This window comes from Theropithecus gelada, chromosome 4 (assembly GCF_003255815.1).
Source record: "Theropithecus gelada isolate Dixy chromosome 4, Tgel_1.0, whole genome shotgun sequence".
Lineage (NCBI taxonomy): Eukaryota > Metazoa > Chordata > Mammalia > Primates > Cercopithecidae > Theropithecus > Theropithecus gelada.
The window spans coordinates 122,804,564-122,824,189 of NC_037671.1; the positions used below are offsets into that span (position 1 = coordinate 122,804,564).

General features: G+C 44.9%; 1 long non-coding RNA gene across 1 annotated transcript in view; it reads left to right on the forward strand.

The window, feature by feature from the left end:
* Positions 1 to 14,859, forward strand: part of LOC112623259 — a 35,031-nt gene extending 20,172 nt beyond the window's left edge. The window contains exon 4 of the long non-coding RNA XR_003119113.1: positions 14,756 to 14,859. This is a non-coding gene — a long non-coding RNA (uncharacterized LOC112623259). The remainder of the gene's footprint in view (positions 1 to 14,755) is intronic.
* The last annotated feature ends 4,767 nt before the right edge of the window (positions 14,860 to 19,626 follow it).

Sequence of the window (19,626 nt, forward strand, 5' to 3'; positions counted from 1 at the left end):
AGTTTTATTAGAAAATGCACAAGTGTGGATTTCTTTTTTATTTTCTTACTATTCTTCCATAGTATGGCTTTCACACCATTCCCTTCACTCTTTCATCTGTGGCTCAGCTTAAACTGAAGCTAGAGTTTTTCAATCGACTTTTTACATCTCTTAACCTCTTTTATATTTACCTTCTCATTATATTTCTGGGTATCTCTGTGTAATTTCTTCAGAGAAATCTTCTATTTTACTTCTCTCATCATTCACTTTAACAACTATTGAGTTTTTAATTCACTGATTTTTTTTTTTCCTAAAAGTTATCTATTCTAATTATGTCTGGTTATGTTTAATAGTTTCTTTCCTTGGGCTCATTTTTGATTTGGTTTCTGTGACTGTCATTTCTGGTACCACTTTTTTGGGTTTTTCTGGTAACTTTTAATTGTGAGCTTCTTTGTGGTTCGCCTTGCTACACAGACATACAAAATGGCCGAAGAAATGCTCTTCTTTGGAGAGGATTTGCATTTGCTTCTGTTAGAAACCAGGGAATACCTTTAGTTTAGGAGCACTCCGGCGCTAGGAATCTTCAAGGAGCTCTGATATAAGTCTCTGGTGCTAGGACGTGCAGGGTCGAGCCCCAGCTGGGGTCATACACATCCAAATGTATCTGAAAGATTGATGGGAGGCGCCTGCTAGAATCTTGCTTGAAAAAGAATCTAGGAGCCTCCTGGGAAAGAGCGTATCCCAAAGGAAATAAAAGCAGGAGTGATAACTGCCAGTCGAGGGGTCTAGGTGGTCAGGGGTGGAGCATCGTCAGTGGCGAGCGCTGTCTGTCTCCTGCCCGTCTCCCCTTGGCCAGCCCCAGCTGGCTCCTGCATGCCTCTCCTGGAAGCGGAAGTGCAGCGGGACCCAGGCCTGGGCAGCTGTGATGGAGATTGCGTTCTTGCAGGTGTTAAAACTGTGCATCTGGATATACAGCTTAGACGGCCTCTGCCGTCACCCCAGAGGTGCAGTCCCTAGTCCAGCTCTCACGCCTCCGTGAAGGTCTCGCTGCGCATGCGCAGTAGAACATTGAGCGTTTCAAGAGGACCTCAGAGATCCTTCCACCGTGTAGATAAAATACTCTGTCCGTGGTCAAGGCCTTCCACACAGCGGGAGCAGTACAATCTGGTGCTTTAGACCAGGGGTCAGCACCCTTTTCCTGTAAAGGGCCAAAATATGTATTTTGGGCTTTGCGGTCTTGGTTGCGATGATTCAACTCAGCTGCTACAGCTTTGAAAGCAGCTACAGACAATGTCTACGTGAAGTGGATGCCTGTGGCTGTGTGCCAGCAAAACTATTGTCAGAAACATTTGTGGCGTGCGCTGCAATGACCACAGGCACCAGCCCCTAGTTTAGGGGCAGATTCAGGACCTGCCCTGCTGGGTTCACCCGATGCCTCCCAGGTCTGCCGCTGTCCCGTGGGTGACTTTGGCGAGTTCCTTTATTCCTCTATGGCTCGGTGTCCTTGGCGGCAGAACGTGCTTAAGAGCGGCACCTGCCTCCTCAGGTTCTCCTGAGGTCTGAAGGGCTCAGGACAGTCATGGTGAACAGCTTGCTGTGTCCAGTCCCGTCAGTCCCTACACCTGGGGTCTTAAGCAGCTCCCTTCACTTCTCTGAATCTCAGCTTCTTCTGCATAATGAAGAAAACAACAGTAACTTTCTCAAAATTGTGGGGAAACCATAGCTACAACACCTACTACTGTGCCTGGAATACAGATCTTTACACTCTAGTCACAAAGAATAGGGGGGAGGAGGAGTGGGACCTCAGGGCACAGAGCTCAGATGTGTTCCTGGAGAGGATGGACATGCCTGTGAGCTGAGGGAAAGCAAGGAACTGGTGGGGTGGTGTGTGGGCTGCTGGGGTGTCTTGGCCTAGGTCACAGGGTGGCATGTCTCAGCCAGCGGGAGGAGGCTCAGGCATCGCTTAGGAGCCTCTGTGCGTCCACGTGGCCTTAGTGCTACTAGCGGGAGCCTCACCCCTCTGGTCCCCAGGGCCATGGATCTGACCCACAGAGAGGTGAGCCGGCACACAGCATGGTGCAGGGTTTCTCTAAGGGACAAGGTGTCAGATGGAGACCGTGGGGTGCAGAGCTGCAAAAGCTGAGGGAGGACTGAGTGAGCAAGAAGAACATGCACTCCACACCCCTTGGCCAGCAGAAGGCACTGCCTCCTTGACAGCACACACAGCTGAGAATCAGGCACTGGGAGGAAAAGGCACTGCTTCACGAACCACACGAGGCAGAGCTTGTGCTTTGGGTGTTCCTACTGCACACCTGACCCTGTGGACCTGATATTCCCACCGCCTTCCATCACAGGAGGGCTGACTGCACACCTGACCCCGTGTACCTGATATTCCCACCGCCTTCCATCACAGGAGGCCTGACTGCACACCCCAGACCCTGTGGACGGGGCACCCCCGCAGTGGCATACATGGTGAACAATAACAAGGAGGGCTTTTAAGGGACTGGGTTATATTTTAAACTGCAAAGAGTAAAAGGATTTTAACATGTGCTCCAACCCCTAAGGGAAGCCTTTTGATAAATATCAAATTAGTGCTAAGCTCAATACAGGGGCTCTGTAGTCCCTGCTCTTCAAACGCTGCAAAATGTGTGCTTCTGCTTCTCCAATGGCACCAACATTTGAGAGGCCATCCAGGCACAACTGCACAGCCTTGGTTTCCTCTGATGGTGCCTGACCCAGAGAGATGAGGGAGGCAAAGGAGGTCTCCACTCTGGTGTCCAGCCAGTCAGCCTTCTCCTCTGGAATCTGGGGAGCTGTGCCGTGCACATAGGAGTTATGGCTCCATAGCTAGTTGGCTCAAACCCTTTCCAAGCCCGTGTGAGAGGGTCATTTTGCAGAGGGCCAAGATGTTTTAAACTCCCATACAATCTGGTCTTTTATTGTTAGCATAACCCTGTCTCTTTAGTCGCAGGTTAATGAGACATCCTGGGTTATCCTGATGCTGTGATTTTATAATTTTGTGTATGTGTGTGTGCGTGTGTGCGTGTGTGTTACAGAATCCTTACTTCAAACACAAATGGAAGCCCAATGTATAAAAACAGATCCAGTACTCTGCTTCCCTCTCTCCTTGCTGTCCCTTCCTCCACGCTCTTCAGTGGCTCTCAGAGGAGCCGTGTGTAAGGCACAGGATCTCTTGACCATGGATGGGAATCATGACCCCAGAATGATGTTATCCAGTGGAGGGCAGGGAGTCACCAATGGCAGCCATAGGAAGTGTCAGGGCATCCCTGTTATGCCCAGTGGGATCTGCTCAGAGCTTCAACTCCAAATACAAAGTGTGTCTTCTCATCCAGTGGGGTTTAAATTGCACTTCTGTAACCACAAATATATAACAAACCTGCAAAGACAACTCAAAAAGGTATAGAGACCGAGACAGACAGAAAACCAGAACAGCACAGAGCCACCTCCTCAGGGAAAACTGCAGAAAAGAAAAGATTCTCTGTCACGAAACTGATTAAAAAGCTGCTCCTTCAACACCACACTGGGAAAGTGTGCAGGAGCCATCGCCAAGGACGTTCTGTAATTTCTGGTAAGAGAAATCGCAGGCAAAACAGCCCAAACTGTAAATACCAGAGACATGCTATTACAGCTACTTTCTGACACATGTATGTGTCATTGAGATGGGCACAGCATAGGTGGATATTAACCAGGGTGGGTGCATTGGACACCATTGAGATGGACATGCCATAGGTGGGTATTAAGCAGGGTGGTGCATTGGACACCATTGAGATGGACATGTCATAGGTGGGTATTAAACAAGGTGGATGCATTGGACACCATTGAGATGGACATGTCATAGGTGGGTATTAAGCAGGGTGGTGCATTGGACACAGTTCTGATTCACTGTGTCTGACCCATCAACGCTTGGGGCACAGAATTCTTCCACACATTTTTCATGAGAAACCTAGACTAAGGGGATTATACCCAATTACCACAAATATGTGCTTAACGGGAACATGTTTAAGTGACACAAATACCAAGCTAAGTAGTGCCTTCCTGCGGTGTTTATAGGAATGGGGTCAAAACAGGCTGGGACTGCACTGCAGAGGACCAACCTTGGTGACAGCAGTCAACGCACACATGAAAAGCAGTTGACGCATTTTATTTATTAACAGTCGTCCCCTAACGCTGTGCGTGTTCACTTTTCAGGAGAACTTTTCCATGGCTTTCCCACACTCCCTGAGAGCATGAGCCGGGTGTTTCTTCTTTGCAGAGCTGCATGCCTGGTGGAGAGGACATAGCGGGCACCCGGTAAACATGGATCAGACGCCCCATGAGAGGATCCAAGCCATCAGCACTGATGATGATTTAGGCTCTGTCATTGGAAGTTTGTAAAACCCCCGTTTTAATGAAATCTTGGGCTTCTCCTCAATGAAATGGGTGAAAGCCTGAATGCTCTAAGACGTTGGTCAAAGCTAAGCAAGGACGGGAGCCCCAAGTTTAGTTGTAAATAGTGGAGAACACTCTCCTGGGATAAAGGGCGGAGGGAAAAATGAGACCACGAGGCAAGAAAGTGTGGAAAGCGTTGTTGCCGCCACCTCTGCTTCTCTTCCTGCTGGTCTCTCCACATTCTGCTCATTAACAGACCTTCCTTCACCACCGTTGGGTGCTTCATCCTCAGGGTCACTCACAGAGGCTGCCAGCGGTAGCCAGACACCAGGCAAGGATCCCTAGGGTCAGTCACAGATGTTGCCAGCTGCAGCCGGGCACCAGGCAAGGAAGGGCTGCTGGCCTAGACCCCAGCAGCAAATGGCTCCCACTGACGGCTGGGTCTCCACCTCCTTTGTGTAACTCTGTCAGTTACATGGAATTCAGAGTGAAAGGAAACGACCAGCAGGATGAGAGGTTAGAATGGCATCTCAGGATTGATTGATTTTGCCTTGAACCCATAAAAGGTCATTTTAAAGCCAGGTCACTTAACTCTCCTGGAGGATGATCAAACTCTCTGCGAGCTCTGGACAGGAGAGTGAGAATAACGCCGTCCACTCAGGTCATGTCGACATTTACCAAGTGAGAAATAGCTTCCTGTTTCTCGGTAGGGAACACACGTTTAACTCCTCACTGGGCAGATCACACCAGAGTGAAACGTGGCTCTGTGTCTTGGACCCCTGGCATCTGTGCACCAGTGTGTGACACTCTCCCACAGCTGTGCCTTTGCGGACCCTCTCTTACAGTGGAGGTGAGACAGCCGCTTTGGGGTGACGGGTTTGTTAACAAAGAAGTGAACCCATCCCATATCACGGGCGAACGTGTCCAGCATCCTGGGGCCCACTGGCTGTGGGCATAAGCCCTCCTGATCCTCAGCTTTAATGACTACAAATCCCATCTCAAGTTTCTCAACAGCCAATTATGGATTTTCTCTTTTCCTCCAACAAACCAGATATCATCGAATCATAAGATGACAGGATATGTTAGAATTTTCATGCAGTTACATCAGAAATTTTTAACCAGTTGGCTTATGAAATAATCTATTTTAAAATCCAGACTTTTAAAAATATAAAGCTTGGCTTTATATTCTATTTAGTGGATGCAAATACTGGCTTTCTTTTAGAAAATATTTAGTGTATGTTGGGAGCAATACCAGCTCCTGAGTCAGACAGACCTGGTATAAAGCATAGCCCTGCCACTGATAAACTGCGCATCTGACAACTCGGTTTAATACTGAGCTTCAGTTTTCCTATGTGCAAAAACGAAATAACAACGTCTAATTCAGAGAAGCATTTCTTATGTTCTGAACAGATGTTTCCTTTTACTATAATCCAGAAAATCTTAATTCGGAACTCAGAATGGCCTCAGAATTACCTGGAGCACTTGTAAAAATGCAGAATCCTTAACTTCCTTACAAACTTCAGTTTTTAAAGAGGAAACGAATGTAAGCAAAAAAATATTTTCAGAGTAAGTAGGCCGGGCGCAGTGGCTCATGCCTGTAATCCCAGCACTGTGGGAGGCTGAGGTGGGTGGATAGCTTGAGGAGATTGAGGCTACAGTGAGCGCCACTGCATTCTAGCCTGGGCGACAACGCCAGGCTCTGACATCTTAAAGCAATAAATAAATAAATAAATAAATAAATAAATAAATAAATAAACTTGTAAAGAAATGTTCAGTCTCATTATCACTAAAGTCTCAAAGATGTTGAGGTATGATTTTATCTTTTTTTTTTTTTTTTTTTTTTTTTCGTTTTTGAGACAGAATCTGGCTCTGTTGCCCAGGCTGGAGCATATTGGTACAATCTTGGCTCACTGCGACCTCCGCCTCCCATTTTGAAGCAATTCTTCTGCCTCAGCCTCCCCAGTAGCTGAGACTACAGGTGCATACCTCCATACTTGGGTAATTTTTGTATTTTTAGTAGAGACAGGGTTTCACCATGTTGGGCAGGCTGGTCTAGAACTCCTGACCTCATGTGATCCACCTGCCTCGGTCTCCCAAAGTGCTGAGATTACAGGCGTGAGCCACCATGCCCAGTTCCACTTTATCTTGAATAGGTCACTGTATTGTAGTAACCAACACTGTTGCAATCTGGTAGACATCTATGTTAAGTTCTTTCAGTGATTTTAGCAAATTGGACCTTCCAGCATCTAACTTTAGACATCTCTTCAGTCCTGGCCCTGCCGGGGGCCAGCTGCTCCGGTGGCCAGCCCCACTGCTGGGGAACAAGTGAGGTGCCCACAGAGAGGGTGTCTCGGGTACTGGATGGAGAATGCATCTGTGCCGCCAGGCATGCAGTAGGCATGCAGTAAGTTATGATTTAATTACAGGATTGTTTAAACGAAGTTTCCCAGTCCTTCCAAAGAGCCCCTCCCCTCTTGCTCAGGCACAGCACAGGCGCAGCTCTCTAAGGGCTGAGGAGGTGAGAAACGGAAATGACGCTGAGAGCCTGGACCCTGTCTCCGCGCTGTGCTGCAGGTCTCAGGACTGCGGAGATGACTTTTCCGGAGAGAAATCACATTCTTCCCAAACTTCTGATCCCTCAACATCACTACGTATATGATTTGTATTAAAGCAATGTCCTGATTGAAATTCCTTACATCTTTTTAAACGCCTGGTACACTGTGACGTGGTTAACCTTGGCTGCATCAAATGAAGGGTGGTGCATCAGCTACTGTGTCGAATACATGGATAAAAACTCTTCAAACACGTTAAGACGTAAACGCTGCAAACGCTGTGACAAAAGTGGAGAGACACAGAGCCAGATAAATAATAGTAGATATTTTTTTAAAAGATGAGCTTGAAATTAAAAAGCAGCGCAAGCACAGACCTCCTTGCAAATTGCACGTGTGAGAGCTGGCGCCAGATTACTGTAGTTCCCAGGAACCTGTCCAAGACCCCCAAACCATGTACACTATAGAAGATAAGCGCAAGAAGGCAGCTAAGCATTGGCCCGGTTTCTCTTCCTAGCTTCTAATTGCAGATTTTACTTTGGTGTTGGGATACTTTCCTTTATTATTCAGTTTTTATCAGGACCTACCTCATTACAGGATCACACACTTTTTAATGAATGTGGGTTCATCTCTATCCTGTTTCTTTCCTTCTTCATTTCATAAATGTTTGCATTAATAAATATTCAGTGAACACTTACTCTGTTTGGTTATTTCTTTAGCTATTTGGGGGGAAAATGAATTAGGCATAATCCCTGCCCTCAAGAAATTTCCTGTCGCCCACTCACAGGATCACTGACTTCTCTTCATTTCCATCTATGGGAAGATTTCCCCCTCCTTTCTCCTTCCTTGACACAATCTTCTTCCCTTCCCTCTGCCTCTAAGTCATGAGCATAAACTCTTTACCAGGCCTAGTCTTAGGCTGAAACCACAAGTTATTTTCTGTCTTGAAAACATACAGAAAACAAAAAAAAACCTCTAAATCAATAAATGACAAATGGCTTCTATTCCTATCTGAAACTAAGAGAAAGTACTATAAGGAAAGAATGCAAATTTACATTTTGTATGTTTTTTCTGCCAAACCAATTTGCCTGAATCCGAGGCAGAAACTGTGCTGTCTGAGTCTGTGTAACCCCTGGGTTTTCGGAAAGAGGAAAGACTCTGCCGACAGCCAGATCTTGCTGTTCCTGAGGACCAGCCAGGCTCAGAGGGCAGCAGTGATGCTGAGCTGAGACCACACTGCAGCGGGGCCTGGAGCAGGAGGGAGGCAATCCCACCACATATCAGATACCACCATGCAGCCCCTCGGACTAACAGGGACACCTGCCACTTCATCCGTGCCCACATGCGCCCACTTGAATCTCCCCTCTCGGGACGACATGTACGACGGTGTCTTCATCCATCCAGCATTGGCTCCCTCTCCTTAATCTCTCTTTGGGATTCACCCATCAAACATTGGCTCCCCTCTCCTTAATCTATTCTTCACCCATCCAGCATTGTCTCCCCTCTCCTTAATCTCTGGAATCACCTAGCACAAGCCCCCGTGCTTTCAGAAGCCCCTCTTAACTCCCCCTTATTGAAAGGGTTTCCTGGTTCATTTTAATTCCACTCTTGCTTGTCTCAGAAAGTTAAATAAATCTAACTTTTTGGACACAAGCGTTCCTGGTGGTCTTTGGATGAAGAACGTGAGTGTAATTGGAACCTGGTAGCCAGTTTGCTCTCGGGCAATACCATGAAATCCAGATCTGTTTGGTTCTTGAGTTCAGACAGTGAAAGTGTTTGGCAAGCCGGGGGTGCCTGTCACCGTTCCTCACATCTTTACACATCTAACCCCACTGCCTCCAGGATGCAACAACCAACACAATTTCATGCCAACCTGATTACTGCTGCTTTTTGAGTTAGTGTCTTTCTTTCTGAAAGCAGTTGGAATTTTGTTCATTCCCTCTGGTTCCCTAACTTCATCCTGGATGCTTTGAAATTCACAAGACTATACGCAGGCATGTACTACTACCTGTACATACTGCCAGTCACTTACTGATCCCCGAAGGCCTGTGCCTTCTTTCAGCACCAGGGAGTGACCTCCTGAAGCGTGCTGGGCACAGGCACCCTCGGTAAAAAATGTGAGACAGAGTTAAGAGCACCCGCTGGGGTGTCAGGTTGCCTGGTTTTAAATCCCGGCTCCACCACTAAGGACTGTGGGATCCAAGACCTCTTAGTTAAATGCACCATGCCTCAGTTTCCCTATCTGTAGAAGGAAGATAACAGCACCAACCTAAGGTGTTTGGAGAAGTATACTTCTCAAGCGCCTGAGAGCCATGAAGTCTTAATAGGTGTTAGTGGTTGATATTATCACTAGCTCCTTCATTCCTCTGTTTTCCCCTTTAGGAGCATTTATGAGCAGGCTGCCCGGCGTCGCCTCACGTCTCCTCTGCCCCGTGTGTTGTCACTTTGTCCATGGCATTCAGTTTTCAGACAGATCCTCGGCACCTTTCAATCCTCGCCAAATGTTCTTTATGACTATTAATGGAAATACATGTTAAAAGTGTATACACAGAAAAGAAGTATCTCCCCGGCTCAGAGTCTTTTTAGAGATGTGTTCTGTTAATCATTAAATGAGCAAATAACTGTATAACCACACATATTCTTCCAGAGACCAGGAAATGAGGAACACTCCCCAAATCACTGAATATGATATCAAAATCTTAGCCCAGCAAAATACAGCATAAAAATAAAACATTACATGTCAATCTTATTGATGAATATAGATGCAAAAGTAATAAACAAAATGTTAAGAAAGAAAATCCAGAAAAAATATACTAAAATATTTACATCATGACATAGTTGAGTACATTCTAAGTCAGCAAGACAAAAAGGTTAGAAAATCTATTAATGCTTTTCAAAATTTACTATGGCAACAAACTCAAGGAGAAAAAAAAATCCTACATGGTGAGATTAAAAAAAAATTAGCAAACTAAAAATATAAAAGAATACTCTTATTCCAATAAGGAATGGCTAACTAAAGTAACCATGTCAAATATGAGAAATTACAGTGACATGGAAGCAACATTCCCTAGAAGACTTCAGATGAAACCAAGGAAGCTCATGATCCCAGCTTCTACTCAGTGCTACGCTGGAGATGCACGTTAGCACTGAGTGGGGAGTGCAAGGTGCAGGATAGGAAGAGAGGATGTCGTAATCACGCCAGAGCTACCTGAGAGTTAACTTAGAGAACGAGCAGCTTTCCTTATTTTTTAACAAACATTCATGTGGTATTCAATATAGAGCAGGCACTATTCTAAATAGGTTAATAGGAAAAATTAAAATAGTTATTGATCACAGCTAAAATTCCATTATACTCCCTTGCACCATCAAAAAGAATAACTCAAGACTTAGAAACATTACATGTAACAAAAAAAAAAACCCCATAAAAACAGAAAGTGACAAAATTTTCATGAGATAGAAATGGAGAAAATTACAAATTTTTGAGGCATATTAAAAACAGATAAGTGAATGGAAAGATTTACCATGTTCATGGATAGAAATATTCAATATTGTGAAGATCTCAAAACTCTGCAAAGTAATTTATAGATTTCATGCCCTTCTCATTATAATCTCAGCAGGATTTTCTTAATAAAATGTGGCAAGATTGTCTAGGCCTTATAATAAAGAACAAAGGTCATAAAGTAGTCACAAAAATACAGGTACAAAAGAAAGAAGAAAAAAGATGATGAAAATTATGATACAAGGTATCACAATTAGTTATGTCAGTACTTTTAAAACAACATAATTGTGATGGCTAATCTTATGTGTTAACCTGACTAGGCTGAGGGATGTTCAGACAGTTGGTAAGATGTTATTGTGGATGTCTCTGTGAGGATGCTTTTGGATGAAATTAATGTTTGAATCAATAAACTGAGTACAGGATATTCGACTTTACCAGGGAAAAGAAATACACATTCTCTCTCTCCCTCTCTCCCTCCCTCCTTCACTCCCTCCCTCTCCTTGGGCTGGAACATCCATCCTTTCCTGTCCTCGGACACTGGAGCTCCAGGTTCTCAGGTCTTGGACTCCTCAGTCAACACCAGCAGCTCACCAGCCTTCAGGCCTCAGATTCAGACTCAACTACACCAGAATCTTTCTGGCTTGCAGACGCCAGATCATGGGACTCCTCAGCTTCTATAGTTACAGGAGCCAATGGTCTTAATCCATCTCCTCTTATATCTCTCTACATCCTATTGGTTCTGTTTTTCTGGAGAATCTGGACTAATAAGTGAATTTATGAGCAAAATAGAAATCTGGAAAGGGTTAAGAAAACTGTTCCACATTCATGGGAGTGTGATTCCTGCAAAGACTGGGAGAAAATGTGGCTGCATCTGAAGTTGGAAACATGAGTTCCTATGACTCCGTGGCCCAGCTATGCCACTCCTAGATTTCCAGTCTAGAAAAAGTGCTTCCACAAGGGCCTAATGGGACAGATTTTCATAAAGACAGAAGGACAAAATATTGGAAACAACTAAAAGTCTATGAAAACAGGAGACTGTGTGAATAGTAATGCATTCATTGGTGGGGTAATAAATAAACAGTACTACACATCTCAACCTGAATTAATCTCACGAGGAACATGTTTAACATACAAAGTCAGTCATGAAAAATGTAAAATGTAAGATTCCCCTTCTACACGTTAAAAAAAATACACAGACTGATCAATACCAAATATTGAGCAAACCTCCACACATTTGTAGTAAAATACGAATAGATATTTGGGAAGAATAAACACCAATGCAGTCAGTGATAACTTGAGGAATGGGAGAAGGAAGCGATGGAAGTGAAGCCTTTGCTTTGGCAGCATTCGCCACATTTCATGTCCTCTGCTAGTGGCTTGTACTCATCTGTCATCTGATTATCTGGTTATTCATAACTGCTTTGAAATATTTCATTAGGCCTTTAAAATAAATACAGTTAGTCAAAGGGACAAGAGGTTCAGTGAATGACCAATAGATAGAAACAAGGGAGAGAATCTTAAATGGATAAAGAAAAGGGCCCCTATTTTTGGTGTATGCTCTGAATACAACATTATTTCAGAGTATAAATTGGAAAAATTCCCCAAAACACACCACAAAATTAAAACAGTGTTTTAGTATGACACAATCAATAATGGTTAGTTGTTTTGCTTTTGTTTTCGTATTTATGCTTTTTTATAACTGCATTTTAAAATATATATGCTGTTGGGCTTCACAATTTCTCCACTGGCACAGGATGAGAAATAGTAAATGAAATAATGCATCTAAGTAACTTTTAAAATTAATTAAAACGTGAAATGCAGACAACCTTCCCATCCAGTCAACCTCAAGGAGACCCAGCTGCTGACGAGAGCTGACCTCAGTGTCTGGTTGAAGACGTCAAGAACAAGTTGTTCTCATGCATGGTCCTTGTTTCTTTCCTCCATAAAACAACTAATTGAATTTGTCTGGGCTTGGTTTTGTCTGTCTCCACCCAATCTCTGGTGCCTGTTGGGGGCTTGGCCCGCAGTAGGTGCTCCCTGTCCATTAGCTAAATAGATGACAGTGGACATGGTAGCCGATGCTGGTTAGAAGCTGGCATCTGCCAGATGGTTAGAAGCTGGCACCTGCCAGATGGAAAGGAGAAAGCCCAGGCAAGACACCATCGTCCCCTGGCTCTCAGACACCATCTGCATGCACAGAGTATGAGAGCCTCTCCAATAGCAGTCATGATTCATACTAGAGCCGTGCAAAGAGGGAGGGTTTTGCCACTTTCATTACATGAAATGCCCAGATGTCTTTAAGTTCCTAAATAAATATTCTATTGATAACTAGGTCTAATCTTTAGATTTCTGATACTCCCGAATATTAAAGAATGTCATGGGCCTGGACTATTACCACCAATAACAGTTATTTTGTAAGCATTGAAGTCTTTTTCAACAGATGACCAGAAAAACTATAGATGGGACTATTTCATTTCATTCCACAGTTTCCAGCAGCTCCTTTCCTGAGCTGGGCCTGCAGCCACAGACCCTCAGCTCAGGCGGGAGGCACAGGAGCTGCCACCATGTGGAGCCAACAGTTCTTTGTCTGAACCCACCTGTATTAGTGTGTTTTCACGCTGCTGATAAAGACAATTAACAAAAGAAAGAGGTTTAATGGACCCAGTTCTGTGTGGCTGGAGAGGCCTCACAATCATGGCAGAATGTGAAAGGCACGTCTCACATGGTGGCAGACAAGAGAAGAGAGCTTGTGCAGGGAAACCCCTGTTTTTAAAACCGTCAGATCTCGTGAGACCCACTCATGATCGTGAGACCCACTCATGGTCCTGAGAACAGCACAGGAAAGACCTGCTCCCATGATTCGATCACCTCCCACCAGGTCCCTCCTACAACATGTGGGAATTCAAGATGAGATTTGGGTGGGGACACCCAAATAATCTTATTGTTTTTCAGCCCCTGTATTATCCACATGACACCCTCTGTTACTGATGCTTAAGGAGTAGCTTTCTCATTCCCGTGGCACGTGTCTTCATCAGCTCCCCGAACAAGGGGTCAGCTCGAGCTGCACTTCCCCAGCCTGCAGGGTTTTCACACATGAAGCCTCAGTCTCTCTCCTGAGCAGAACGTCCTTGACAAATGCCAAGTAGGACTTTTTAACAGGGCCATCTTGCTTCTCCTTCAGAACATGAGCACACGGAAAAGTTGGCAGCAACACAGATCCACAAAATGAGCAAAGGACTTTCCGTGCAGGTGATCTGTTTGGCGGCTCGTTTACCCGTGCAAAGAGAGAGTTCCAACGCATGCTTCAAGAGCATGGTGAATTTGCCACTACTGTTATTTGGTCTTATTATAGATGTATAAAAAAAGAAAACATTTTGGAAGGTGTTCCAGTCTTAGTGGGAAATAAGGCCTATAAATTTAAAAAGATAGCCAAGCAGAGTGATCCATAAAGTGGCAGTAATGTGAAAGCTCTTTTCCTAAATATACATTATGTCTTTAAAACAGTACACATGCAGCATATGTCACTCATTGTGTATTGGTCGTTGAGGAAAAAAATCAGATAGATAAATATAGATAATTAGTACATGTAGACATATTTTAAATTATTAAAATAAATATATGGGCAAACCACATCTTTGATTTAGGTAAACATTGAGCATCTACTAAGCAGTATTTAAAATGTTTTTGAAGCATTCTTCCTAATTCCTTTCTGCAGATCCTTTTTAAATATCTGATTCCATTAACTTAAAACTCTGCCAGTGTTACAGTTTCCATGGAAGAAGGCATTTTCTTTACTCTGACACTAAATTAAAATCTTTCTTTGTCCTTCTAGCTAATGGAGAGCACCGGCGTTGCCAGCCCAGCACAGTGGCGCTGGAGGACAGGGATTCCACCAGAATCATGAGGGCAGCCATCCTGGGACCGGGGGAAAAGGCACAGCGTTTGATTGGTGAGTCTGTTTCTTGTCTCCAGGCTGCTTTGTGCTTTTCCCCAGGCATTGCGGCCCCTCCGTCCCCAAGTTTATAGCACTCTGCGAGCCTTGGGTAATAGGGTATTTCCATCACTGGCCCTGGTGCATGAAAGCCACACTGCTGACTTGTCATTATCACCAGTCCGGGTTCCTTTCCAATGGAGTAAGGGAAACTCCAGGCCTGGACTGGAAGAAGCTTATCTCCATCGGGGAAATGTCTGCAGGTGACTGAAGCTTTCATTCCACCATAGCACATTTCAAGAGCACATACTCACTCACCCTAACACTTAGTAAGGACCCGTTTACAGGAAAATATTTATTTTGAAGCCAAAAGATACAGAGTGCTAAGATGTTCCATTCCTTTTTAAGGAGATTCCTCTGGCCTTTTAAGCAAGAAATGACTTCACAGTCGAAACTTTGGTTTGGAAGACTCTTGTTTCAAATCTCGGTGGCATCCAATAAGCCCACCTCATCAGCTGGTGGTAAGCACCTAGGACTTGGGCCAGTAGAACGAAGGAAAGAAACACAATAATTTAGTAAAAAGGTATCATAAAACATCAGATCTGCTGTTTGTGGCTGTGGGTGCTTTGGAATGTGCACACACGGGGTTTTCCTCTCCCTGCCACTTCCTCCTTCTCTTCTCCCTCTTCACACAGAAGTAGCTGCATATCAAGAATTGATCTTTCCCAAAGCCTAGGCCTTCAGGAGAACTTGGAAGTTTTCAGACAAAAAAGAACGGTGTTTGTAAACCAGGTAAGTCTTGGAAATGGCATCTTGGAAGCGGGTGGGATAGGAAAAGGACCCCAGGGCATGCCAGCACCATGACAGACCGAGACCTCTCCTCTGTGTGCGGAGGGGAGGCCTAAGCATTTGGAGACAGTTGGAGCCAGTCCTTTGCTTCCTGGCATGAAGTAAAGAAGCATCAGACAGGAATATAAGGTGTGTTTAGGAAAACCGGGTCAACGGACACTTTCACAAAATAGTTCTGGGGCCCGGCCTGGTGGGTGTTGTAACTAGAAGGTAAGCGAGCAGAGAGATGGTGACCTCAGGAGGTCTGACTGAGAAGATGAGCTTTGGAGCCAGGCAAGAAGTTCAGAGGCCACTTGTCTTCCTAATGCTGTCTCGCGTTTGGCACGTGACTTCACATCTCTGTCCTTAAGCTTCCTCATTTATAAAATCACACATCCCTCTGAATTTATTGTGCAGATTAAATGAGTTAATATTTACAAAGCATTTGAAGCAGTGCCTGACACCTGGTAAGCATTATATAAATACTAGGTACACAACCTATTGGCCTCGTGCAAGTCTCCTAAACTGAGGCTTACATCCCAAGAATAATTAAAGTTAGGTTTACCCCAATCTTAGTGAAATTTCAGCTCAGAAATACAAAGAAATAGCATTTTCAGTAATAAGGCTAGCGATAGTTATTGCATACAGAATGCATGGACTGAGATTTATAGGCAATATCACTGCGGATGCAATGACTTTGAAAGGTTTCCTCTGGACGATGCCTCAGTCTTTTAGTTGTGATGTGAGTGTGTGGGAGGTGTGTATGCATGTGTGTGCACTGTGCACACTGTGCGTGCATGTGTGTGGTGTCACATGTGTATGTGCTGCTGTGTGTGTGCATGTGTGTATGTGTGCATCACGCACACTGTGTGTGTGGTGTCACATGTTACATGTTGCTGTGCTTGTGTGCATGTGTGTGTCGTGTCATATGTGTATGTGTTGCTGTGTGTGTATGTGCGTGTGCATTGTGCAGACTGTGTGTGTGGTGTCACATGTATGTGTTGCTGTGCTTGTGTGCATGTGTGTGTGCATCGTGCACACTGTGTTCATGTGTGTGGTGTCACGTGTGTGTTGTCCTTGTGTACGTGTGTGTGCATCATGCACACTGTGTGTGTGTCTGTGTTGTGTCGCATGTGTATGTGTTGCTGTGTTTGCGTGCGTGTGTGTGTGGCAAATGTGTGTTCCTGCATGTGATGGTGCCCATTGCTGGGCTCATTCTCAGCCCCTGAGAGACAGTGCTCACAGCTGAACTAAAATTCCCACTCCAAACAATTTGGTCAGAATCAATTTACATGTGAATGTGTGGGTAACGTTTCCTTAACCAAAAATGTGAAGAATTGTGCTCTTCTTCTCATGCTAACAGGCAATAATTAGCAGTGAACTGGTTAAGCTAGTTTTGTTTTCCCCTTGTGCTTGTTTAAGTCTTTGTTGGTCAGGGCCTAAAATGTGCCTCAAGAACTGCGGAAGAGCAAAATTCGGCAGAGGGAAGAGGAAGGAGCAGAAGATGGAAGGAGACTGGAAATATGTTGACAAATGCATCAGACTCAGAAGTGGCGCCCGGCCTGGCTGTGTTTCCACAGAAACCATTCCCAGTCTTTCTTCACGGCACCATTGCAGCCTCCCCTTTCACAGAGATGGTTCCACTTAAGGAACTTGCCTTCGGAAATGGAAGACACGAGGGAGGTTAGAGGTGGGTCCCGAGACAGACACTGAAGATAGAGAACAGGAAAGGGTGAAGCTGAAGAAGAAAGACCAGCACATTTGTGTTCAGAACTGTCTGTTATCACAAGAACAGGCTCAGGCTTCTGCAAGAACAGGCTCAGGCTCCTGCAAGAACAGGCTCAGGCTCCTGTAAGAACAGGCTCAGGCTCCTGCTGCCAGAGACTGAGGTGCAGTTGTTTGGCTTCTTAACAAAAGCAATTCAGCAACCAGTTTTTTGCTTTTTTCCCATACCCATGTGTGAACATGTACATATATATTTGTTTAATTGTATTAAGATGTCTTTTTGCTTAGCAAAACGTGTCTAAAGTTTTGATAGGTTTATGAATAAAGTTAAAAGTGATCATCCAATTTCAATTAGTAAAACAATTTCAAAACTTACTTCTTGATATGTTGCTTTATTTTAGCAACTACCCTGTTCCGTCTTACGGTTTGACTGCAGTTACATATAACTGTTCTTGCAACCTATGTTAAATGAAGACAATTAGACGGAACTTGAAAGCAATCTGATTACAGTGTGCACTGCATTAATGGGATTCATGTGGCTCACTGTATAGCCTGTTCTTGGGTTACCATCAAGGAATACCTGAGACTGGGTAATTTATAAAAAAAGAGGTTTATTTGGCTCATGGTTCTGCAGGCTGTAGAGAAAGTATGGTTTGATGTCTGCTCAGCTTCTGGGGAAGCCTCAGGAAGCTTCTAATTATGGCGAAAGGCAAAGAGATGGCGAAAGGCGAAGGGAGGGTGGACATCTCAGGGGGCGAGAGCAGGAGCAGGTGTGGGAGGCGCCACACACTTCAGCAACCAGATCTTGTGAGCACTCATTCACTATCATGAGGACAGTGTCAAGAGGATGGGGCTAAACCATTCATGAGAAATCCACTCCCGTAACCCAATCACTTCCCTCCAACATTAGGGATTCCATTCAACGTGAAATTTGGGCAGAGAAATATCCACACCCTTTTAGTCATGAAGGAAAACGTGGATTTTTGGCTCAGCCATTTTTTATCAAGACACCTAGGACCCAAGTAAGATATTTTGTACTGCAAAATGAATACAATAAAAATACATCAAATTTATTTACCAGCACTCACTATAAACACAGACCTTACTCTTTAAAACTTATCATCCTGTCTCAGCCAGGCATAGTGGCTCACACCTATAATCCCAGCACCTTGGGAGGCCAAGGCAGGCAGATCACTAAAGGTCAGGAGTTCAAGACCGAGCCTGGCCAACATAGTGAAACCACGTCTCTACTAAAAATACAAAAATTAGCTGAGTGTGGTGGTGCATGTCTGTAATCCCAGCTACCCAAGAGGCTGAGGCAGCAAAACTGCTTGAACCTGGGAGGCTGAGGTCACAGTGAGCTGAGATTGCACCACTGCACTCCAGTCTGTAACAGAGCGAGACTCTGTCTCAAGAAAAATAAAAATAAAAAAATAAATAGATAATACTTATCACCCTGTTTCAGGAAAAAAAAAAAAAAAAAGCTAAATGAAGGACATGGGCCCAAACCCAATGAGAACATGTTTGAGGCTGTGCTTAGGTACAAGATACAAAGTATCCATTGTAGTTGTTCCAGAAGAAATGACTCAGTGCAGCACGGGCTAAATAAAGGTGATGTAATTGACAGGAGAGGAGCCCAGGGCCGACCGGGTCCCCGGAGAAGTCTCCGCTCGCTCGCTTGCTTGGGGTTTCCCCAGATGGGGAGAGACTGATGTGGCCTCCTTTTCACATGAAAAGTGCTCCCTGAGCACCATCTCCGTGGGCTTGAACAGGACCTCGGTCTCTTGGGGCCTCCCTGAGTCCTCCTGAGGTCAGGGATCAGCTTGTGACTTGAAAGACGCAGAACTAGCTCCCAGCCTTGGTGGGACGGCATCTTGATTTGTGCAAAGCAAAAGGAAATCACATAATATGACTTTGTCTTCAAAAAGGAAGACGGAGTGAGCCTGATTCCGGGGCGGGACTCCTCTGGGGGCGTGAACGCCAACAGCAAGGCTCAGATGTAAATAGGAGACCACCTGTGCCCACCATGAGAGGAGAGCAGCCCCGCCCCTGGATGAGGGGTCTGTGAAAAGAAGTCTTTTGTGTCAGGGACCCCGGTCTTCCCTTCACAAGGTCAGGAAAGCCGATGAGGGAAGACGAGCGGAGATTCATCTCCACCCACAATAATAAAACATCAGAGCTGGATTTCAGGTTGAAAAGAGAAAAAACATAAACAAGTCTTTTCTAAAAAGCATATTTCAGTGAAACTATATTGTTGATCTTTTAATGAAAACCTTTTTTTCAAACTTTTAGAAACTATGCTTTGTTGCTTCATTTCTTTTTTCTGGAATGTTGGAAGAGTTACGTCAAACCCTTGTAACCCAAGGTGCTATGGCTTCTTCCCCTGGGAAGATGGTGTAGCCTGCAGCTTCCCACCCCACACTGTCCTGCCTTCAGTGCAGGCTCAGCGCCCGGCCTCCCTGGGGCCTATGGAGACAATAATACTCATTTCTGCATGGTGAGCTATAAGTTGTGGATGGGGGCAGATATCCCTCCCTGAAGAAAAGGACAGAGTCCTATAAAGCAAATGCTTTTGACGGGTTTTCCTCCTGCTGGGATGCTGATGTGATGCCTGGAGGTGTGGCAGCCATTCTGAACCTAAGAGACAATGGGGTGTGGACAACATAAGACTCACAGTTCCCACTGACATCCTGAGTGCACAGAGCCTGTCACTCCCTCTTTCCAAT